The 24,504-nt window shown below is 43.6% G+C and overlaps 1 long non-coding RNA gene across 3 annotated transcripts in view; it reads right to left on the reverse strand.

Moving 5' to 3' along the window:
• LOC148126483 (uncharacterized) overlaps window positions 1–21,885 on the reverse strand; it is a 62,847-nt gene extending 40,962 nt beyond the window's left edge. The window contains exons 1-2 of one of the 3 annotated variants that reach the window (XR_015743325.1): window positions 21,648–21,885; window positions 18,880–18,996 (exon numbers count right to left, since the gene is read on the reverse strand). This is a non-coding gene — a long non-coding RNA (uncharacterized LOC148126483). The remainder of the gene's footprint in view (window positions 1–18,879; window positions 18,997–21,647) is intronic. The other 2 variants (XR_015743324.1, XR_015743323.1) reach the window with 2 other exon arrangements.
• Between the last annotated feature and the right edge of the window lie 2,619 nt (window positions 21,886–24,504).

Raw genomic sequence — 24,504 nt, forward strand, 5'->3', positions numbered from 1 at the left:
AAAAGACTTCAAGAACCCATGTTGTACTTTTCAGCATATTGCATCCTGAAAACGGGTAGCAGAATGGAGATGGGAAGACTCGGAAGAGGCAGGCAGAATGGCTGTTTCGAGCCTTTCATTTTTTTCCACCACCACAAAATGTTTTTCTTTCAAGCATTCGGGGAAGAAATGAAGGGTGAGCTGCTCCAATATGGTAATTAAAACTTTCCATATGTCAAAACAAACTGAGAGCCATGACATCAGAAGAGGAGAGAAAAGGCCCCAAAGCATGTTCTTCTATGTGTCAAAATCAGAGGTGGTATTCAGGTCAGTTCTGACAGGTTCTGGAGAACCAGTAGTGGAAATTTTGAGTAGTTTGGAGAACCGGCAGATACCACCTCTGACTGGCCCTGCCAACCCCATCTATTCTCTACCTCCCATTCAGTCCCAGCTGATTGGCTGGTCATTCTTTGGTTGCCCTGCAGAGGAGAATGGAGCTGGAAAGTAGGTTAGTGGGGTGGGAAGGGAATGGAGATTTTGCAGTATCCTTCCCCTGCCATACCCACCAAGTCACAGCCACACTCACCAAGCTACACCACACCTACAAAGCCATGCCAACAGAACCGGTAGTAAAACAAATTTGAATACCACCACTGATCAAAATATATCAAGAAGTTACTGTGGAAGGAAGGAAGGAAGGAAGGAAGGAAGGAAGGAAGGAAGGAAGGAAGGAAGGAAGGAAGGAAGGAAGGGGACGGAAGGAGGGAAAGAAACTAAGAAAGAAGAAAGAAAGAAAGAAAGAAACAAAAGAAAGAAAGAAAGAAGAAGAGAAAGAGAAAAGGGAAGGAAGGAAGGAAATGAGGGAAGTGAAGGAAAAAAGAAGAGAAGAAGGGAGGGAAAGGAAAGGAAAGGAAAGGAAAGGAAAGGAAAGGAAAGGAAAGGAAAGGAAAGGAAGGGGAAGGGAAGAGGGAGGGAGGAAGGAAGGAAGGAAAAAGAACAGGAGAGGTTAGGAAAAGAAAGGAGAGAGAAAGGGAGAAAGAAAGAAAGGAAAAAGAAAGAAAGAAGGAAAGAAAGATAGAAAAAAGAAAGTAAGTCAATAAATATAGGGAGAATGTGTCAGTATTCTGACATCTCTCTAAATCACTTTTGGGGAATTTAATCTCACACAAATTTGGTGCTGATTTCATTTTAAATGGAGTCCCTCTCTTGATATATTCATAAGAGGAATACAACTAGTATATATCTTCAGTCTAAGCCTGAGAATTAGGTTATGTTTAGTATAATGATAAAAAAAAAAGACTAAAATAACTCCCAGCATGTTCCATGTGCTGACCAGCTTGGGTGCTATTTTGCAAATCCAGCAAAAGTTGGAGATTTAGTATAAGGGGATAAAGAACTTGCATAAGAATTTTCTTTTACCTAAAACATTTTGGCTTGCTCAAAAAAAATTAATAATCCTGGAATGTCGCATTTTAATTGCAATCTCTGAAGTCATCTGGAAGGTTCCGTTTAGGTAAAATGAGTAAATGGATAGATAGGTATCAAACTGAAAAAAAATACTTCTCAATAACTCTTAACTAATGGATAATATTTGTAGCTCAGGATTGAAATGAAGGGTCCTTGGTGCTCTTTGTACTTGGTGGTTTTCTTGCAGACGTTTCATGACCCAACTAGGTAACATTATCAATGCTAGAAGAGAGTAGGGTTTGGGAGGAGGAGGAGGAGGAGGAGGAGGAGGAGGAGGAGGATAAATGTGAGGTCCTTGGTAGTTTTCTGAGCTTGGTTTTCTTTTTGCAGACATTTCATTACCCAACTAGGTAACATCATCAATGCTAGAAGGGAGTGGGTTTTGCTCTCTGTGTATATACAAGTGGCTTGCTCTCTTAGTGTTGATAGAAATGGTTTTGACAATTCCTTGATTAGGCTGTGGTTTACTGTTTGATTATTTGTCTGAGTTGAGGTAGTTCAAAGATTCTTAACTAAATTTATGAACAGAAAAACTGAGTTGATTATTTCTTTCTGTTTTTCCCCAAACAGGCTACTCCCAATTAAAGTTGGATCCCTAAATAACCTTTGGAAGTTCTTCCTCCAATTTCTGGGCACCCAGACCTGCCTGCCTTCCACTGACTTTATTTGATGTTTCATTTAAAAACCAAAACAGGTTAGAACTTGGCCAAAAAGCAACAACACTAATTGGTTTATTAGCAAATTTAAAGTTATAAATCTAGCAGGGAAAGATGGTTGCAAAGGAAGTGTGATCTTAAAGGAAAAAAAAATTAATCCACATGGCCAAAGTTCAGAAGCTCCATTTTCACAGTCTGCAAAGGCCAACCTTCCAAGAAAGGTTAACGTAAAGGTCCATATATAGTAAGTACTAGTTTCAACATAATTTAAAGTACAACACAGACTATACAGGTTCGGATGATGGAAAATTGTTCCATATCCAGACCACACTCTTCTATCTACAAAGCTCTAATCTCTACTGAAGATAATGGGCCTTAATAAATCCTTATTTCAATCAACCAGACTATAGCTGGAAGGGGCCTTGGAGGTCTTCTAGTCCAACCCCCTGCTCAAGCAGGAAACCCTATACAATTTCAGATAGATGGTTGTCCAATCTCCCCTTAAAAACCTCCAGTGATACAACACCCACAACTTCTGAAGGCAAATCATTCCACTGGTTAATTGTCCTCAGTGTTACAAAGTTTCTCCTTAATTCCAGGTTGCTTCTCTCCCTGATTAGTTTCTACCCATTGTTTCTTGGCTTGCTCTTGCGTAGGCCTTCCAGAAAAAAAATGAGTTATTTCTCTCCCTCTGATCCTTATCTGATCCATCACCCAGCCCCTTCTGCTCATTTTAGCTTACAAAAGGGTTAGACTAGAGCTTGTTATATGTGGGAGATCAGCTTAAAGCTGGTTGGGTACTCAAAATAAAGTTGAGTTATGAAAGCTTGGTTGCTCTCTGAACTGTTATTTTCTTGCAGACATTTCATTGCCCAACTAGGTGATATCATCAGGGCTTAGTAGGGAAGTGTTTGTGCAATGAAATGTCTGCAAGAAAACATTTTTTTTTTACTTCTGGTAGGGCAAAAGTCCAGGATAGTTTCTTTCTACAACGGTTCAGCCTAAGACCTTTTAGATCTTCTATAATGTAACTAAGAACATAGAATAATAGAAGTCAAAGCAGTAGTGGGATTCAAACGTTTTTACTACTTGTTCTGTGGGCGTGGCTTGGAGGGCGTGGCAGGGGAAGAATATTGCAAAATCTCCATTCTCTCCCCACACCACTAACCTGCTTTCCAGCTCCTTTCTCCTCTGCAGGGCAACCAAAGAAGAACCAGCCGATCAGCTGGGATTCAGGAGGCAGAGAATAGATGAGGGCCAGTCAGAGATGGTATTTGCCAGTTCTCCAAACTACTCCAAATTTCTGCTGCTGGTTCTCCAGAACTGGTCAGAACCTGCTGAATACCACGTCTGGGTAGAAGGGACCTCAGAGCTCTTCTAGTGCAACCCCTGCTTGAGCAGAGAATGTGTACCATTTCAGACAAATGGCTGTCCAATCTTTCTCCAAACCTCCAGAGATGGAGCACTCACAATTTCTGAAGGCAAACATGGAAGAATAGAACTTTCATGATCTTCCCCCTAGACATGACAAGTAATTAATCATAATCAGGCGAGAGCTGGAAGGGATCTTGGAGGTCCTCTAGCCCAACTTCCTACTCGCTCAAGCAGGAGACCCTGTACAATTTGAAACAAGTTGGCTGTCCAGTCTCTTTGTAAAAATCTCCAGCGATGAAGCACCCACAACTTCTGATTGATTGTTCTCACTGTCAGGAAAGTTCTCCTTAGTTCTAAGTTGCTTCTCTCCTTGATTAGTTTCCATCCGTTGCTTCTTGCCCTTCCTTCAGGTGCTTTGGAGAATAGCTTGACTCCCTCTTCTTTGGGGCAGCCCCTGAGATATTGGAAGGCTGCTATTGTGTCACCCGTAGTCCTACTTTTCTTTAGACTAGCCATACCCAAATCCCGCAACCCTTCACATACATTTTAGTATCCAGGCCTTTATAATCATCTTAGTTGTTTTTCTTTGCACTTTTTCCAAAGTTTGAACAACTTTTTTGTAATGTGGTGACCAAAACTGGATGCAGTATTCCAGGTGTGGTCTTACTATGGATTTATAAAATGTAATATAATATATATGTTATCTCTGTCTTTGTCTGTCTGTCTCTTGCTCTCTGTCTCTCTCTCTCTCACTCATTTTCTCTCTCTTTTTCTCCATATATATAATGCATTTCATTTGTAGTGTAATATAATATATATGTTATCACTGTCCCTGTCTCCAGCTGTCTGTCTGTTTCTCTTTTTCTCTCTTTCTCTCCATATATATAATGCATTAAATTCATAGAACTTTGATCTGATCCAGTAAATTATAACCCAGTCGACAGCCTGTTCAAGTTTCTGACATTCTCCAAAGATTTTAATGAATAGGACAAAAGGTTAAAAGTTAGACCGTAATTATAGAAATGGCTTTAACTCATTTTTTATTACCATGAAGGCCAGAAAAGATTCCACCTTTCTTTTGAACGTACTCAGTTCTTTGATTTGTCTGCTTTTTGGAGTATAAACTTTGGTATCTTCTCAAAGGCCAGTGGGACCTCTGTCCCTAAGAAAGATTGCTCATCCCTGCAAAAAAAATCTCTATCCTTACAAACCTCTGGACCTTTGACCCAAGAAGATTCTGGTTCTCTGTGAATTTTCCTAAAATATTTTAGTTCTACTAAGAGTCAGCTTCTTTGAACAGGCCAGGTTTCATTTCATTCTGAATCACATTCCTTTCTGAATCTCTCCAGGATTCAGTACCCAGTCAAAAGCTTTGCTCATCCGAAACGGAAGCAATATTTTTTATTTTGAATAGCAAACCTCACTCTGCCTGAACTCTTCTTCCTTCTGACATGTTGAAGCTCCTGTTCTTTCTTACTTTCTTTCTGTATATCAAAACAGATACGGTGGAATCAGCTCTTTGCAAAAGTTGCAATTCAGTGGTCATTCGGAATTACAAAAGAAATCTCTTTCAAAATATAGTTAATCCTCAGCTTACGAGGATCCCAAAATTTCTTTTTTTTTTGTAAAAAGTTTTTTATTTTTTAAATTTTATACATCTTTTCACGCGAGCAACATGTTTCCAGATTATAACACTTGTACATAGTCATATTTTCATTTCCATTAATCTTATATAATATTAACTCATATTATTATCCATTTCACTCATCTTTAAATAAATTTGCAATTCATATTTCAGTTCATTAATTCAATATCAATATCATTTCATCCATACATAAGTTTTCAATTCTTTATCCCCTATTATTTCCATTTTCAACTTACCACCTATTTTATTTTACATTACACATCATTATTGACCTTAATTTTCTCTAAGCTGATATATAATAACCAAGAGTAAAAATATAGTAAAACCAATATATTTAGGATCCACATGGTATTTTCCATTCCCCCACTTTAATCATAATAAAATATTATTGTTATACAATTCTAATATCCATTAAATAATCAACTGTATATATAATCAACTGTATATATCCCCACCAGTAAATCACTAAAATAACTCCTTAATATCTCTCCTTTTATCTTCACTTTACTTATAATCATTAATAATTATATTTTTAATTCATTTCCATTCCCTTATTTTTATCCTCAAAGAAAGAAAAAGAGTTCATAACAACACATTTTATAAACAGTTAATATTCTTATATATATGTAATTATACATTCCTAAGGTATTTCCCAACAAGTTTATACTAAATACCAATATATATTACATGTGCTATCCGCCTTATAGAATCCCTAACCTTTATCTCTGAATTTTTCAGCTTTATTATTTCTTTTAATTTTAGCCAATTTTCTCTTTTCTAAATTTCCCTAATCTTCCTTCTTTCCTTCTAACATTTCACCCATCTTCTCTCGCCCCCTTTCCTGTTCTCTTTTTTGAAGTTTCTTATTGTATAATTTTTTCTTCTTTTGTTTAACCCTGGAAGTGTTTTCTCTTTTATTTATTGACTCTGTCATCAATGTCATAGTTTTAATTCCTTTAGTGTCTTTTGGTAGTGTTTCTTGTTCTCTATGTCTATCTGAGCCTCTTTCTTCCTCCTTTAACTCTGCCTCACTGGAATTTCTTTGTTCTTCTGCCATCGCCATTATTTTCTTTTCCAATATTTCCAATAATTCCCTTCTTTCTTTCTTTCAACATTCCTCTTACATTTTGCAATTCCAACTTAAAGTCTTTGCTTATTTCTTCCATTTTTAAAATCAGTCAAGTAATTAATATTCAAAGTCTTTAATTGCAATCCTTGCCAAAAGTCTCATTTTATCTTTGTTTCTCTTGTTAATCCTTCTGTCTCTTTCACAATCAATAACCAACAGTCACAGGAAATTGCATTTGTATATCCTCTTAGAAGAGTTTTTCCCTCTTTTAAAAAAAAAAAAAAATCCAGGGTTCTTATTATTTTATTTATCATTTGTTTCATAACAGTTATGAGTCCAGTAAATTTTGTGGAAAAAAAGAAGTCTTTGACCATTAAATGGCACTCTGTATAACTTTCCACTTTTCAAAGTTCTTTTTTTTCTCTTTTAATTATGTTAAACATTAATTTCCAACCATTTCCACAATTAACTTTCTTAATTATAACAAATTCCAGTCAAGTCCAGCATTTTATCCAAAGCCTAATTAATGCCAATTTATATTGTTCAAAATTTAGTCTCTAATTTCATTGTAACTTTTTATACTCCAATTTTTGTTTAGCTTGTATTTTCCTCTTATTTTCTGTTTACCGCTGTGATACTATTGCGTGAGGGCACTTTCTTTCTACTTCTCAGGGTTGTTAAGAAAAAATTCAGTTCTTTTATCTGGTTACACGTTGCTCACCGCTTCACCACTCCAGAACAAAACTTAGGGTCCCGGCAGCTTTCCATCTTCAGGGCAACCATTTTAGATTGCTGTTTCTCCCTGTCTTCCAGGGGACTAATACCTAGCTAGGGAGGGGAGATGCAGCTCCCCTCAGCCCAGCTGGAAGTCTCCCCCTCTTCTCCCACCCCTCCAAGGTGGGTTGGATGACTCCAGTCCCAGGGGAACCCTTCCAACAAGGGAAACATGGATCAAAGCCGCACACGATTGAGGTCTCTGGTCCATTGTCGACGGAAACACCACCGGAAGTCAGGAACCCAAAATTTCTGATAACAGATAATCAGAGTTGGAAGGGGCCTTGTAGGTCATCTAGTCCACCACCACCCCGCCCAAGTGGGAGACCCTACACCATTTCTGACAAATGGCAGTCCAAACTCTTCTTGAAAATCTCAAGTGATGACGCTCCCACAACTTCCGAGGGCAGTTTCTATTTCATTGGTTGATGGTTCTCACTGTCAGAAAGTTTCTCCTTATTTCCAGGTTGAATCTCTCCTTGTTTAGTTCCCATCCATTGTTCCTTGTCTGGCCTTTGGGTGCTTTAGAAAACAGCTTGACCCCCTCCTCTCTGTGGCAGCCCCTCAAATATTGGAACATTGCTATCATGTCTCCCTTGGTCCTTCTCTTCACTAGACTAGCCATGTCCAGTTCCTGCAACTGTTCATCATAGGTTCATCATATGTTCTAGTCCCTTAATCATTCTGGTTGCACTTTTTCTAGAGTTTCAACATCTTTTCTGTAGTGTGGTGACCAAAACTGGATGCAATATTATAGGTGTAGCCTTACAAAGACTTTATAGCGTGGTATTAATACCTGGCTTGACCTTGATTATATCCCTCTGTTAATGCAACTTAGGATTGCATTGGCTTTTTCTTTTTCTGCATTAGCATTTTCTGTTGCTAAGTGAGACATTTGTCAAGTGAAATTTTGTCCCATTTTTACCACCCTTTGTGCTGCTGTTGCTTAATGAATCATTGCAGTGGTTTAAACTTGTCACGCGGTTGTTAAGTGAATCTGGCTTCCCCATGGACTTGGCTTCTCATTTTTTTTTCAGTGCCACTGGAACTTTGAAGGTTCACTAAATGCACTGTTGTAAATTGAGGACTCTCTGTATTTTTGGTCTTTCCGGCATGTTCCTGGCACCTTAATAAGCAATGGCAACCAAACCGTGGTCAACCTTGGAGCCATCTTTGAGCGCCTTCAGGGTTGCCCCAGTGAGGCTGGCTGGAGCTGTGGGAAAGGGAGAGGGGGAGTGGAGGTAGCTGAGGGGGATAGGTAACCAAAATAACATTCTTTCTTCTGTGAACCAAGGACACTCTCCCCACCACCTGGAGGGGCGTGGATGGGAGGCACCCAGAATGGAGAGAGAGACCTGATTGGGGCATGTGATGGTTGTGTGTAATGTGGGGAAGATGTTGAGACTTTAGAAAGAGTGCAGAAGGGTTGGACTAGAAGACCTCCAAGGTCCCTTCCAACTATTCTATTCTATTCTATTCTATTCTATTCTATTCTATTCTATTCTATTCTATTCTATTCTATTCCTTTTCCTTTTCCTTTTCCTTTTCCTATTCCTTGTTCTTGTTCTTGTTCCTGTTCCTGTTCCTGTTCCTGTTCCTATTCTATTCTATTCTATTCCTATTCCTATTCCTATTCCTATTCCTATTCCTATTCCTATTCCTATTCCTATTCCTGTTCTGTTCTGTTCTGTTCTCTGTTCTTATTCTATTCCTGTTTCTATCCTATCCTATCCTATCCTATCCTATCCTATCCTATCCTATCCTATCCTATCCTATCCTATTCTGTTCTACTCTTTGGCTTTTGAACTGGGTAGGTAAAACCCGGGGGACTTCAAATTCAGGTTTTCAACACTGGGCCAGTATGAAATGCCTAATAAATTTGGGCTGCAGCTGAGTTAACAACCGGCTCTGTGAGTGTTCTCTTCTTTGCTGCTTGGGTGGGTGGGTGGACTAGAAGATCTCCAAGGTCGCTTCCAACTTTATGATTCTATGATTCTTCCTACTGACACGTAGCAAGAAAAGAAGAATTCCTGAGCAGGGGTGTGCGCTCTCCAAAGGACGGCGGGGGTGGGGGTGGGGGGAACATGCAGGAAAAATAACAGTAGCTTCTGTTTAATGATTGTGTTCATCTGGGTAAGACTGATATACCTATTGCAGTGGGATTAGATTTAAAAGCCTTAGGATTTGTGTAGTGGTAGGTGGCATCAAAGGCTTTGCATAGTAATGCTTTGGTTAGCTCAATATTTTATTTTGGGGAATTAATTTTTTTCCCAGCCTTTCGGTTAAAGTTTCTGGAAGAAGGAAATGCTGGTATATATATATATATATTGCTCAATATTTAAAAAAAAAACTCTTTAATGGGGGGAGAGAGTAATGCCCAGACTGAACCTAGTGGGCAATCCAGCTCATCAGATCCCAGAATAACATGACAAACTACTCCTAAAACTAAAATCTTATGGTATCTCTGGACACTTGCATAACTGGATAGAAGCATTCCTGTCAAACAAACAACAAATGGTCAAAATTTGGAGTGTCCTATCAAATTCTGTACCTGTCAACAGTGGTGTCCCCCAAGGCAGTGTTCTAGGCCCAACTCTCTTCATACCCTACATAAATGACCTCTGTGATCATATTAAGAGCAACTACATCCTCTTCGCTGACAATGTAAAGCTATTCTACACCACAGACAATACTGCTACCCTTCAAAAAGACCTCGACTATGTATCAGAATGGTCAAACAAATGGCAACTTCAAATCTCAACAAATAAATGCTCTGTCTTACATATTGCCAAAAAAAATCAGAAAATAAAATATAGGCTGAATAGTCAAGGCCTTGTTGACGATCCAAACTCTGTCAAGGATCTTGGAATACTCATCTCTAATGACCTAAGTGCTAGAGCCCACTGTAACTATATAACCAAAAATACATTAAGAGTTGTTAACCTAATCCTACGTAGCTTTTTCTCTGGTAATATCACACTACTAACTAGAGCATACAAAACATTTGCTAGACCAATACTCGAATACAAATCATCAGTCTGGAACCCACATTCCATATCTGAGACTAACACAGTTGAGAAAGTCCAGAAATATTGCACAAGAAGTGTTATGACTGAAGCTCAGTGTGGCCTCCCTTCTTTCCAAACTTAACATTTGGCGTAAGGTGGGATCTGGCCAGCCAGCAGCTATACAAGAGCTGAAAATCACGAATCTGAAGCGCTGAACCGTAGCTGCGACGTTGAGAGCTCAGTCAGCCATTTGAGAGGAAATCGAAGCGGAGCGTGTAGCCGCTCAAGATCACAAACTAGCTACAAGAGAGTGGGCACTGAGAGCCTCAGCCGCCCAACAACAAACTTGCCAGAATTGCGTGTAGCGAAGCTCCAGCGCGACGCTCACGACCGCTAAATCCAGGCGCGAGATTTAAATCGCTGTCAGCAGCCGCAGCTGCAGCATCGCCGCCGCCTTGTAAGGGCGTGAAATTTAAACGGGCATCAGTTATAGCTGCCTGTTCCAGCGCCAAGGGCTGCAGAGAGCGAGAAAACCCAGAGAGATTCCATGAGCTGAATCACCAGACCGAATTGCACTGGCAAGCAGTGCAGCTGCTACCTGTACAACCCAGAGAGAACTCAGAAGCCGAACACTCATTAACAGCACTACAAACTGTAGCTGCTACCCTTTCCAGGGCCTGTATTCCCAGTGAGACTTATTTTACCTGCCGAAAGCTGAACCAGTCATGAATGCGAATCCGGCGTTCCAGCCATTCAAACCAGACGAAGATAAATGGGACTCTTATAAAAACCGTTTTAACCATTATATTGATGCTGTGGGTCTGGCTGACGCTACAGACAACAAAAAGAAGTCTTTCTTCCTGAGCTACTGCGGGCCACCATATTCGACACGGCAACAGCACTGTTCGCCCAAGAGAACTTCAAGAATGTCCCATGGTCTGAGCTACTGAGACCTCTCCAATCATTATTCGCCAAAACCGCCACAGATCGCGAGACGCTTCGCTTCGCATGAGGAAGCAAGTGGAGGGAGAAACCATAAACCAATATATGGCAGCCTCAGAACCGCAGCCCTGCACTGTGAATTTAAAGGCTACCTTGATGACATGCTCCTGGACCAACTTGTCTGCGGGGTCAAGGATGCAAGACTACAGAGGCGGTTGTTGGCAAGGAAGGACCTCAATCTAGCACAAGCCATCGAGGAAGCCCTGGCTGCAGAATTGGCAATACAATCAGCGGCTGAAATACAGGGAAGCACCCCCAAAGGTAATCCAGTCACTGTACATTCTGAGGAGGCAGTGAACGAAGAAGAGCCCATCGAGCAATCTGAAGTGCACCGCCCTCAAACCATTCAAGCAGCCACAGGTAGGAACTAGACCGAGAGAAGGCACGTGCCTAGGCACACCCCGCTGTGCCTCTCCTGTGGGGGTCCCCATGCCAGAGCAACGTGCAGGTTCAAAAGTGCCACCTGCAACAACTGCAGCAGAAGAGGACACATCGCTAGGGTGTGCCAGGCAGCGCATGTGGCTCCACAAAAGCCACCATCTTATGTCCCCTGGGCCATCCAGGCAAGTAGAAAACTGTTTTACATGCTATCAAGCTAACCATACCTTCTTAACACCCAATAAAATTAAACTCTCCATTCATTTAGAAGGTAAACCCTGCCTAATGGAGGTCGATACCGGGTCAGCGCCCGATTATTTCATGGAGCACGCCAAGAAGATACGTCCCAGCCTGTCCAGGAAACAGCTGCAGAAGAGTCGCCTATCCTTACGAGACTACCAAGGGAAGAACATTCCAGTAATCGGAACAGGCAAGTTCCTAGTCAAATTAGAACCTTTAAAGGACACCTGCCATTAGTGGTAGTTGATGGTGCCCTTCCTAGTCTTTTTGGGGTTGGATTGGTTCCCCTCTCTTGGCCTTAACTTAACGGGGGTTCATGCTGTCTCGTCCTCTGACACTGACTCACTATTTTCTGATTACGCCTGACGTTTTCAGCGATGAATTGGGGTGCTACAAGGGCACACCTATTTCTTTCTCAGTGGACCCCCAGGCAGTTCCCATCCGTTTGAAACTGCGGAGAGTGCCATTCGCTCTGCGTTCTAAGCTGGATGCGGAACTAGACAAATTGTTAAAACAAGGGGTCATCGAACCCACGGATTTTGCTAAGTGGGAGACACCTATTGTCACACCCTCAAAAAAGATGGTAGTATAAGGATGTGTTCAGATTACAAGACCACAATAAATCGCTATTTACAGACTAGCATACCCAGTGCCAGTAATCCAGCATTTACTGCACACATTCGAACCCGGAAAGATATTCGCCAAATTGGATATGTCTCAGGCTTACCAACAGTTTCCTGTAGACAACCAAACGGCCGAATTGCAAACCATTGTTACCCATAGAGGGGCCTTCCGGCTGCAAGCGCCCAATTTGGTGTGAGTGTCGCCCGGCATATTCCAGTCAGCTAATGGAACGGATCCTACAGGGCCTTCTGGCGTGGTTCCGTACTTTGATGACATCTTGGTTTCCACCCGGACAGAACACAGCTTTTCCTCAGAGTTAGAGGGGTGTTGGACAGATTCAGACAGCATGGCCTCAAACTAAAAAAAAGAAAATGCACCATAGCCACTAAGCAGGTGGACTTTCTCGGGTACTGAATAGACGCCTCTGGCATCCACCCGGTAGAATCAAAGGTTAAAGCCATTCACGAAGCGCCCACACCGGTGTCCAAACCAGAACTACAAGCCTTCCTAGGCCTGCTGAACTCTATGCATCATTTCTGCCAGACAAGGCATCAGTGGCAGAACCACTACATAGACTCTTAGATAAAAATGTTCCATAGCACTGGGGACCCAAAGAGGAATACGCTTTCAGGGCAGTCAAGTCACTCCTCACTTCAGACGCTGTACTGATCCAATTCCAACCAGAACCTACTGCTAGTTTTGGCAGCAGATGCCTCGCCTTCGGAATTGGGGCCGATAAGTCATAGACTACCCAACGGGTCCGAAGCCCCATTGCGTTCTTCTCTAGAACATTTTCAACAACAGAACGCAACTATAGCCAAATTGACAAAGAGGCCCTAGCTGCCGTAGCAGCTGTTAAAAAATTTCATGAATTTCTATTTGGGCACAACTTTGAACTGGTTACAGACCACAAACCGTTGTTGGGGCTTCTCTCCGGAGAAAAGCAAACACCACAAGTCTTGTCTCCCTGAATGACAAGATGGACTTTATTCCTGGCAGCATATTCATACAAGTTAGTGCACCGTCCAGGAAAGAATCTCAGCCATGCAGACGCCCTCAGCCGGTGCCCGCTACCAACGCCTGTGGAGGATCCGCCCCAGTCCACACCATCTTTGACACCAGTGAGTTCAGAATTCCAATCACTGCCAGAGACATTGCCTTCCAATCCAGGAAGGACAAACTGATCGCCCAGGTCCTGGACTGGGTACGGAGGGGTCGGGCAGTAACCCGTCTAACGAATTTTCACCCTTTAAAGTCCGCCAACAGGAACTTTCCAGTTTACAGGGTTGTCTGCTGTGGGGACCAGAGTTGTCATTCCAGAGTCACTACGCAGACCCGTCCTGAAGGCATTACACGAAGGGCACCCCGGCATTGTGCGAATGAAGGCATTGGCACGGAGCTATGTATGGTGGCCGGGCATGGACTGACTTAAATTGCAAAATGGGTAAGCTCCTGCCGTCCCTGTCAAGAATCCCGGCCAGCGCCCCCAGTAACCCCTCCCACCAAATGGGAAAACGCTAACGCACCATGGTCCCATCTACATGTTGACCTGGCACGCCCATTCCATGGCAAAACATTCCTAATAGTAGTAGACTCATTTTCTAAATGGATCGATGTGGCACTCCTTCTCTCAACCACCACACGAGCAGTCGCCCAACACTGACTCGTTTGTTCGTCACACACGGTCTCCCAGACACCATTGTGTCGGATAACGGTCCTCAATTTACGCCCACAGACTTCAGCCGGTATGTCACCAACCTAGGCATCCGGCACATCCTAACGGCTCCTTTCACCCCTCGAGCAATGGGTTGGCCGAACGAGCAGTCAGAACAACCAAAGAGGCCCTCGCCAGGTTCTCCCAAGATGACTGGCATTCCAGACTCTCTAGATTCCTTATAAGCCAACACTCGACCCCGTGCACGGTCACGAACAAGTCACCGGCAGAGCTACTGATGGGCAGACGCTTAAGGACAATACTAGACAGGCTGCACCCTCACTATTGCCCAGATACACCCCTGGGGTCTAACAGTAGGGTCAGGAGTTTTGTCTTACAGGATCAAGTCTTCACCAGAAATTACGCGGGAGACCCATTGTGGGTACCTGGCAGGATCGTGGCCATCACGGGGCCCAGGTCGTACCACGTCCAGTTAGAAGACGGGCGTATTTGGCGAAGGCACCTGGATCAGTTGAGGAGCCGGCAGAATGAGCACGCCACCTCCGACCCAGAGACCACAGCCACATTCCAGGCACCGCATCCGGCACCTAGCTGGGACACTCAGAGTAACCTGCCTCCGCCAACCGAACCGAGGGAGCAGACGGCTGACCACGACCATTCCACAGAATCAACATCCATTCCCAGCAGCTCCCTTACCGCACCGGGAGACCGCAGCGACTCGACAACCCGGCCGGCGACCAGCGAGCAAGGTCGGGTGGCTGGACAGCTACCAGGGACCAAACTCGCTGTCCCGAACTCTGTGCCACCCGCTCCTACACCCGAACTAAGACGATCAGAGCGGCAACACAAACCGCCTTCATACCTTAAAGACTACTCATGTTCGTATCTGGGGGGAAGGGGTGTTATGTCCTTGGGGCTGACACCAGTTCCCCATCAGGTCCGCAATTCTTACGGGGGTGTTCTTACTCCCCATTGGCTGGCTCCCTTCAACAGTCGGCTATAAAAGCCGGCTGCTAGGTTGAGCCAGCTGCTGTTCGCTGGTAGGTCTGCTGTTAGCTGCAGACACGACAGCCCCCTTTATTCCCATGAATAAAGTGTGTGTTATGACTGAAGCTCTGGTGTGGCCTCCCTTCTTTCCGAACTTAACAAGAAGAGTTCTCCACTCCTTTACTCATTGCAGAATATCTTATGCCACCAGACTCAAAATTCTAGACCTACAAAACCTAGAACTATGCTGCCTTCGGTCCGATCTAAGTATAGTATATAAAGTCATACATTGCAATGTCCTACCTGTCAATGAATACTTCAGCTTCAACCATAACAACACAAGAGCAAATAATAGATACAAACTCAAGGTTAATCACACCAAACTAGATTGCAGGAAATACGACTTCAACAACAGTGTAATCAATGTCTGGAATACTCTACCTCACTCTGTAGTTTCTTCCCTAAACCCCAAAAACTTTAACCTTAAACTGTCTACTATTGACCTCACCCCTTTCCTAAGAGGTCTGTAGGGGGCGTGCATAAGCGCACCAATGTGCCTACCATCCCTGTCCTATTGTTTCTTTTATTTTTCTTATATGTACCCATGTATTCATAGCTATGTTTTTACTTATATCTATTATCTTGTAAAGCAATTGAAAAACCAAATAAAAAATAAAATAAAATAAAATAAAATCATTAACTTCTGCAAAACCATTAACTTCTGAGATGGCTTTGCAGTGACAGAATAACAGAATGACAAGAGTTGGAAGGGACTTTGGAGGTCTTCTAATCCTACTCCCTGCTTAAGCAGAAGACCCTGTACCATTTCAAATAAAAGGTATTCTTATGCCCTTGTTGGAGTCCGATTCTGAGGGGGAGATTGAGCAGCTGACAGGGAATGGGAGGGTGGCTCTGGTGGCTGTGGAAGAAACGGGGGAAGGGCACAGTCCGGCTGGGCATTCAGACGAAGTCCCAGGCCCATCCCCTCTTTATCCTAGGGCATGCAGGGAGGAACAGATAAGGGAGCAACATGGGTTATAGGAGAGAAAAAGGCCCTGATCCCTTTCATTGGTTGTAGCTGGGAGAACAGGATATAAGTGGGGCATTTGCACACGGCTCCTTGCTGGAAGCAAAGCGTGCATTATCTTTGCCAAAGCTTTATCTGGGTTTTGGCATCCTCCCAACTGTGGGTGCTGCGCTATCCTTTGAAAGTCTGCAATTTATCGTCCTGGTCTGCCATGTTAATTACTTCAGTGTGGTTTGTGGTGTTGTTTTTTATTTCTAATTATCTTTACTTTGGGTTCGGACTGCATTTCTGCCCTTCATAGACTGTTTTTTTTTTTTGAAGAGTTTGTTACCCACCCGAGGATAATTGGACATTGGGGCCAAGTTGGAGGCATTAAAGGGAATTTATTCTACTTTTGTGACTTTGTTATTTTTTTGTCATGCCCCAGGTCATCATAGCTGTTATAGAGCAGAGGTGTCAAACTCAAGGCTTGCAGGCTGGATCTGGCCCTTGGGATGCTTAGATCTAGCCAAGGGTGGAATTCTGCTGGTTCAGACAGGTTTGGGTAAACCTGTGATGACCCGGAGTGTAACACACATGTAAAATAATCCAAAACATAAATAAATGTCCTTTAATGCCTCCAGTTTGGCCCCACTGTTCAATAATTCTCAGTTGGCGATAAAACATATTCAAAAATAGTCTTCAAAAGAAAGCAATACAGTCCGAACTTAATGAGCAGATAGAGGTGAAATAAAAAACTAAAACAAACTACAATGAAGGAAATTCCACAACAGACCAGGATAAGTAATTACCAACTTCAAGGAGATAATAAGGCACAGTCTGTTGGAAGGTCACCAACCAAGATAACTTTAGCCCAAAATAACACACGCTTTGCTTCTGGCAATGCTATGTTTTAACCGGCTCTCTTATATACTAGTCTCCCCAGCTGCCACCAATGAGAAGGATCGTGGCCACTTCCTCTCTCGTAACCCATGTTGCTCCCTTCTCCATTCCTCCCTGCGTGCCCTAGGATGAAGAAGGGATGGGCCTGGTTCTTCCTCTGACTGCCCAGCCAGCCTCTGCCCTTCCCCAGCCTCCTCCACAACCTCCGGAGCCACACCACCACTGCCTGTTGGTTGTTCCTCCTCTGCTTCAGAGTCTGACTCTAACAAGGGCATGACAGAACCCCTAGCTCAGAAGATCTCCTGGGAGTGAACCAGTTCATTCCAATGATCATGTGGGCCCACCTGCCTGCCCCTCCACTGTACTGACCTGTATTGTCTCAGCTGATCAGCACAGAAGAGCAGATTGCTGCTCCTCAGCTGTGCTACTCCTCCATAGTAACATAGCAGGTAAGGATTTTTGCATCGCTGTTCATGCGTGCAGACGTATGAAGTGCGCAATCAACAAACCAGTTGTTATACTGGCAACATCCCACCCCTGGATCTAGCCTGTAGGGTCGACCTGAAAGTATCAAAGGACCAGGCCGTGGTGCCTATGCTGGCCAAAACAGAGCACAGTTGGGACACACAGGGACCTTCTACAGCCCATCTTCGGCCACCAGAGTACTGCCAGAGGCTTTGGAGGCTGAAAACGGGCCGCCCAGGCCCTCTGTGCAGCCAGATAGCAGTTGGGAGAATGCTGCAGGAGGCCTATTGTGTGTGTGTGTGCATGAGGCACCTCCATCACCTTGCTTTGGCCAGCAAAGTACTCGCAGGAGGCCATGGAGGCTGAAAACAGGGTGCAGAGGGGCTGCACAAGTCACCCCATGCTCCGTTTTGGTTGGCAGGGTGCTGCAGGAGTCATCTGTCCCACCTCCCTCCCCCTTTCTGCCCCTCCCCGGCCCAGCCCGTGGAGGAGAACTACAATGCTGATCCAGACCTTGAAAAAATCCAGTTTGACAGCCCTGATATAGAGGTGGAGGAGAAGGAGGCTCCTAGTTATTGCCTTCATGTAGATATGGAGCTTTCTGCCATCTGTAAGAAGAAGCAGGACAAATGGACTTCTGCCCCATTTTTCACGCAGAAAGTCCTTGGTGCTCTCCGAACTTGGTGATTTGCTTGCAAACATTTTATTACCTAACTAGGTAATATCACTGGTGCGATAGTGCATTACCTATTTGAGTGATGGAATGTCTGCGAACAAACGATCAAGTTCACGGAGTATCAAGGCCCCCAGAGTTCAACGCTGAGCTGCAGATATTCTCTTCTATCAGAAACGATTCATTTTTCAGTGGCTTCACTGATCATTATGAGGGGGAAGAAAAAAAGAAGCCTACTAATTATTAAATCTGAAAATGTGCTTGTCAGCAGATCAGAGGCACAAGAGAAAAGCTGTCGGTCCAGCTGGCAAATCTTCTGGGGTTCGTCATGCATTTATTTTTTTTTAACTCTTAATGGCAATGATCGAGTCACCCCCAGTAAATGCTGTATGGGATAAGCAAAGATGAGCAAGGTGGAATTTGGATTAAGATTATTTTCTGAAGGAATCTGTTCCAAGAAGCTGAAAAAAAAAATAGATCAGCTATTGCGTAAGCGTACATGAATTCGATGTCTGTGTAGAATTGTCAGCGTTCCAAGTAATGCACCCGCAGAAAACAACAAAATAGAATGCTCAAAGAACAGGTTCCTCAAAGAACACTTTATTGGATACTTCATATTGGCACAACTGGTGAAAGCTTTCACCTGATTAAAAGTAAAAATTTCCCCTTTTCCCCCAAGTCACTGGTCACACTGTCCAATCTGGGTGCTGGCTGGTTGCTTGGTTACTTGCTCTTCCCCTGGCCAGCCACCCGTGAGAATGTCCTTGGTTCCCACAGGACAACTTTATTGTTTTGTCTACAAAACCCTACCTAACTATTTCCCCTCCTTCCACTGTTGTGTGGCAACCCTGAAGCCTCAGTCAGCTTCACTTCAGGGATCATTGCATTCAGATGTTCGCAGTAAAACCTGTTGCACTTCTAGTGAAGGAATTGAGAAGATGAATTCCACAATACCTGAATGAAATCAGTCATGTCCAATCAGCAGTTGAAATCATAATTGTAATCAGCGGTATTCCAATGTTTGAGGGGCTTCCACAGAGAAGAGGGGGGTCAATCTATTTTCCAAAGCACCTGAAGGCAAGACAAGAGACAATGGATGGAAACTAATCAAGGAGAGAAGCAACCTGGAATTAAGGAGAAACTTCCTAAAAGTGAGGACTATCAACCAGTGGAACAGCTTTGCCTCCAGAAGTCGTGGGCACTCCATCACTGGAGGCTTTTAAGAAGAGACTGGGCAGTCACTTGTCTGAAATGGTACAAGGTCCGGAGGATCCAATTTGGGTTTGTTGCTGGGACTAAAGGTTTAGTCTTCTGAACTTTCAGGCTTGTGCTGGGGCCCATCCTGGGAGAACTTGGTGAATGGGGAAAGAGAGGATGGGCTCCAGTATGAGTCCAAACACTTTGAAGACTAAACTTCTGGTCCTGGTGACAGTGAGAATATGAATCAGTGGAATGACTGACAACTTCAAAAGTTGTAGGTGCCCCATCATTGAAGGCATTGAAGAAGAGATTGGACAACCATTTGTCTGAAATGGTATAGGATTTCCTGCTTGAGCAGGAAATTGGGTTGGATTGGAAGACCTCCAAAGTCCCTTCCACCTCTGTACTATGTCTTTGTCTTTGAGGTTTTGAACTGAAACCTCAAAGTAAAATTAAAATCCTTAAAATTAAGGATAAATTTCTTGAGAACAATCAACCAGTGGAACAGCCTGCCTTCTGAAGTTGTGGGTGCTCCACCACAAGAGACTTTTAAGAAGAGACTGGATGGGCTCTTGTCTGAAATGGAATAGGGTCTCCTGCTTGAGCAGTGGGTTGGACTAGAACATCTCTAATGTCCCTTGCAGATCTATTCTGATTGATGATTGATGGATGGATGGATTGATGTGTGTGCTGGCTGGAGAATTCTGGGAATTGAAATCCTTAAAAATGCCAGAATTTAGAAATATCGACTTAGGAAAGACTGCAATTCTTGTTTCCTTCATCCTTCCCAACTGTATGGATCTTCACATACACACCAAACACACACACACACACACACACACATACACACCAAACTTTGCTCAATCTTGCACAGAATTTCTAGTTCATAAGAGAAACACAGTCCTGATTCATTTACAACCAGTAGCTGGATTTGAAAACCAGCCATTTCTACCACTCATGGTGATTTCACCTGTGGCAGTTTTTGTCTCTTCTATGTCCTTCAGAGACTGCATTTTGATTATTTGAGACAGCACCAATTAATGAGGTCCAATGCAACATGTCCAGGTAGGAAGTGGATTAGGCCTCAATCTGTATGGAAAGCTTTAATTTGGATTCCTCCACTGTGCAGGGGGTTAAATCCAATGACCTTTCAACTCTGTGACTTTACATAATGCTAGAAAATCTCTGCTCTTCCGTTGAGAAGCTAAATTGAGAAGTGAGCACATTGATTGTGCTCAACAATCAATGGAGACACCAACTTATTTTATTTTTTATCATCTCTGGTCATCCTACAAATGCAGGTCCTGATAATAATTGATTTGGTCTACACAACCCCTGTCATTGTTTTTAACAATGACCCAGAAATATGGGGTTGGTTTTTTTTGTCTGCATCAAATAAAAGTGGCCTTTGATCACAAACCAAGAAAAATTTGTGGTGGAAATCAATTCCGTTCAAGGATGCTAGTTGCCCTTAGGAAAAAAACTAGAAAAGCTGCATTATAAGCTCGAGTGGACCGCCTTCTACAGCGGAATGGGAGGTAATGTCAACCTTGGAGAACAAAAAGATCCATCAGATCAGAGTTCATCAAGACTGTTGGAAAACCCAATGATATAAAATTGCAAACAATACCCCAATCAAGGAACTGACAAACAGACCATAAAACAACAAACAACCTATTCAAGGAATGAGCAAGAACACTGCCAGAGAAAGCCTGACTTGTTTATAAAAAGAGAGCAAACCCCACTCTCTTCTAACACTAGTTGGGTAATGAAATGTGTCAGGTGTAGCTCCATTCAAAATCCAAGAAAGAAAACTGTGATGACATGGAGTGTAACACAAACGTAACAAAATCCACAATGTAAATAAATGTCTTTTAATGCCTCCAACTTGGCCCCACTATTCAATAATTCTCAGTTGGTGATAAAACCTATTCAAAAATAATCTTCAAAAGAAAGCAATACAGTCCAAACTTAATGAGCAGATAGAGGTGAAATAAAAAATTAAAACAAACTACAATGAAGGAAATTCCACAACGGACCAGGATAAGTAATTACCAACTTCAAGGAGATAACAAGGCACAGTCTGTTGGAAGGTCACCAACCAAAATAACACACGCTTTGCTTCTGACAACGCTGTGCTTTAATCATCTCTCTTATATACTATTCTCCCCAGCTGCAACCAATGAGGGGGATCATGGCCTCTTCCTCTCTCGTAAGCCAAGTTGTTTCCTTCTCCGTTCCTCCCTGCGTGTCTAGGATGCAGAGGGGATGGGCCTGGTTCTTCCTCTGACTGCCCAGCTGGCCTCTGCCCCTCCTCAGCCTCCTCCACAACCTCCAGAGCCACACTTCCACTCCCTCTCCCTCAGAGTCTGACTCTAACAAGGACATAGCAAAAACTGTAGACTCCATTGTTACAGAGAAAAGGACTTTTACTGAATTTGAAGTGATAACATCAGAAGAAATACAAGATCTGAGGCAATAGGCACAAAAATCACATACAGAAAGTTATCCCATGTTCCTACCCCCAATAGTTCAAACTGGCCATCCAATCTGAGGTATGTATAATGTCGTGTGGATGCATCTTCAGGTGGCATTTCACACATCTGGTATGCCAAGGGTTGACCTTGGCCTAGAGAGATAAGGAGCTATATCTGTTCAGTAAGCAAGTAAGCATAATCAAGAAAGCATCCCGACTTTTACAATTCACCAACTTCATCCTCCAACACCCTTCCCCCCATGAGGCCCAATTATTCTCTCCTCCCCATTTCTATGGCAGTTGGAAGGAGACAAGTGGAAGAAGATTCTTGGAGGCTGACAAAATGTCTGCAAGAAGAAAACCAAGCTCAGAGAACACCAAGGACCCCACAGTCCTCCTCCTCTGGAAACTTCTATACCCAAGTTTCCACAGCACCTGGGAATATCCTCTTGCACCCAATACGGTTTGGGAACCCCATCTGCATTTATAGAACACGCTTCCTGGGATTACCTTAATAATGATTTAATCGTGACATAAGAGAGACATTTTGATGTGGTAGCTAAGAGGCAGGTCTAGAAATCAGGAGATTCTGATCAGGTTTTTCTTTAGGCACGGAAGCTGTAAGGATGACTTGGGACCAGTCTCTCTTTCACAACCAAGTCCAGTGGTGGGCTGCAACCAGTTTAACAACCAGTTTTGTGAGTGCATGTTTTGCGCATGTGCAGCATTCAATAAACACCACCACGAATCTCTGCAGCTCACCTTCTAGCCTTTCCTGGTAAGTAGAACAGTTGAGGTGTGGTAATCCACTTTGCTGCACGAATCATCTGAGCTGCAAACGAAGGAATTGTTGGACAGGATAGGGTGTGGGAAGGTGGGCAGGGCCAGCTGATCGTTGTTCGTATCGGTTCACTCGAACCGGTCCAAACCGGCAGCAGCCCACTACTGATCAAGTCCACCTCATGGAGTGATGGTTGAACAGAAAGTAGGAGATAAGAGTATTAGGTATATTCACTGTTTTGAGTTGACTATACATATATTGGAATAAAAATCTAATTTTAAGAAATTGAATAATAATGACTCCTTTTTCCAGGGTGTACGTAAAATACTGAACCATAAATGACCCATACAAGCTGGCTGCTATCTCAGCTAAAATGCAGTTGGTTAAGTACAACTCAGTGCACCAAAACAAATTGGAACAGATATTCAGGTGCTGACATGTGTCTAGCCATATAAAGATCAGAATAGCACAAGGAATAATGTTCCCTGTAACCCTCTGAGGAAAATAAAATTCAACGTTGAAGAAGCATGATAGGAAGAGTATTGGAGAAATTGGAGAAGAGTCCCGAGAACCTGTCTGGACAGACAAAGAAATAAGGTTAAAACATACGAAGAATAGTTACAGGAATTGGGTATGTCTATGCTAATGAAAAAAAGGATTAGGGGAGACATGATAACAGTGCTCCAATATTTGAGGGGCTGCCGCAAAGAATCAGAATAGAGCCTGGAAGGGACATTGGAGGTCTTCTAGACCAACCCCCTGCTCAAGCAGGAAACCCTATACCATTTCTGACAAGTATCTGTCTAGTCTCTTCTTAAAAGTCTCCAGTGATGGAACATCCACAACTTCTGAAGGTATTGGTTAATTGTCCTCACTGTTAGGAAGTTTCTCCTAAATTCCAAGTTGCTTCTCACCTTGATTAGTTTCCATCCATTGTTTATTGTCTTGCCTTCTGGTTCTTTGGAAAATAAGTTGACCCCCTCCTCTTTGTGTTGCCCGCAGTGCAGCTCGGACATCCGCCCATCTGCCTGTCCTCTGGGAGGATGCTTTCCTTTTTCTCCCAGTGGACGCGCCTCTTCCAGCCTGGCCCGGGCCAGCCGAGCCAACCAGTAGTTGGCCACGTGTCCAGCCACCCCTTTTTCAGTGCAAGAAGCCTCCCCCAACCAGACGGCTGCTTTCCTCCTCCTTGGCCATACAGAACAAACAGGCAGAAAAGGAGGGGAGCAGCCATCCGGTTGGGGGAGGCTTCTTGCACTGAAAAAGGGGCAGATGGACATGTGGCCACCTACTTGGCTGTCCAGGCCAGGCTGGAAGAGGCGCGTCCACCAGGAGAAGGAAGAAAGCATGCAGTGCGCATGTGCAGCAGCTGTGGGACATCTACCTGAGCTGCACCATGGCCACCACGTCATAGGGAAAGCTAGGAGAGTGATCGGGGCAAATGAGTGACCGAGTGACTGGGCGACTGGGTCAGGGGTGTGGCCAGCCAGGGTTGCCACAGGTTCAGCAACCCATGCCAAATCACCGCTACCAGTTCGCGTGAACCGGTGCGAACCAGTTGAATACCACCTCTACCATGGAGAGTAACAACCTAGAACTAAATAGAAATTTCCTGACAGATAGAACAATCAATAAGTGGAATGGCAATTAGAGGCTGTTTTTGCCCTCCCAGAGGCCTGAGGAAAGCCTCCGGACTCTGGGAAAGGTGAAAAACAGCTGTCCCAGAAGTTCCAGTAGGCCAGACCCACCATGGCCACACCCACCCAGCAACTGGGCAGCAAACCAGTTGCTGGGATTTTGAATCCTACCCCTGTCCAAAGCAATAAGTTTCAATTTCTGGGGAAACCCAAAGAAGCACAAGCTACCACTGCACTACCGTCTAAGCCATCAGACACCTGCAGATCAAGGAAGGTGGGATGCTCAGTGCTGTCTGAGCTTGGTTGTTTTTTTGCACACATTTCATTACCCAACTAGGTAACGTCATCAGTGCATTGTTCAATACAAGTTCAGACAGCACCTAAGACCCCGCAGTTCAACCTTGAGCTACAGATATGCTCTTCTATTTGTATTAGATATGAGTGTCAAATCTTTTGCAACCACCCTTGGTGTTACCTAGTTGGTTAAT

Source organism: Pseudonaja textilis, chromosome 3 (genome assembly GCF_049901715.1).
Source record: "Pseudonaja textilis isolate UNSWEBS1 chromosome 3, rPseTex1.2, whole genome shotgun sequence".
Classification (NCBI taxonomy): domain Eukaryota; kingdom Metazoa; phylum Chordata; class Lepidosauria; order Squamata; family Elapidae; genus Pseudonaja; species Pseudonaja textilis.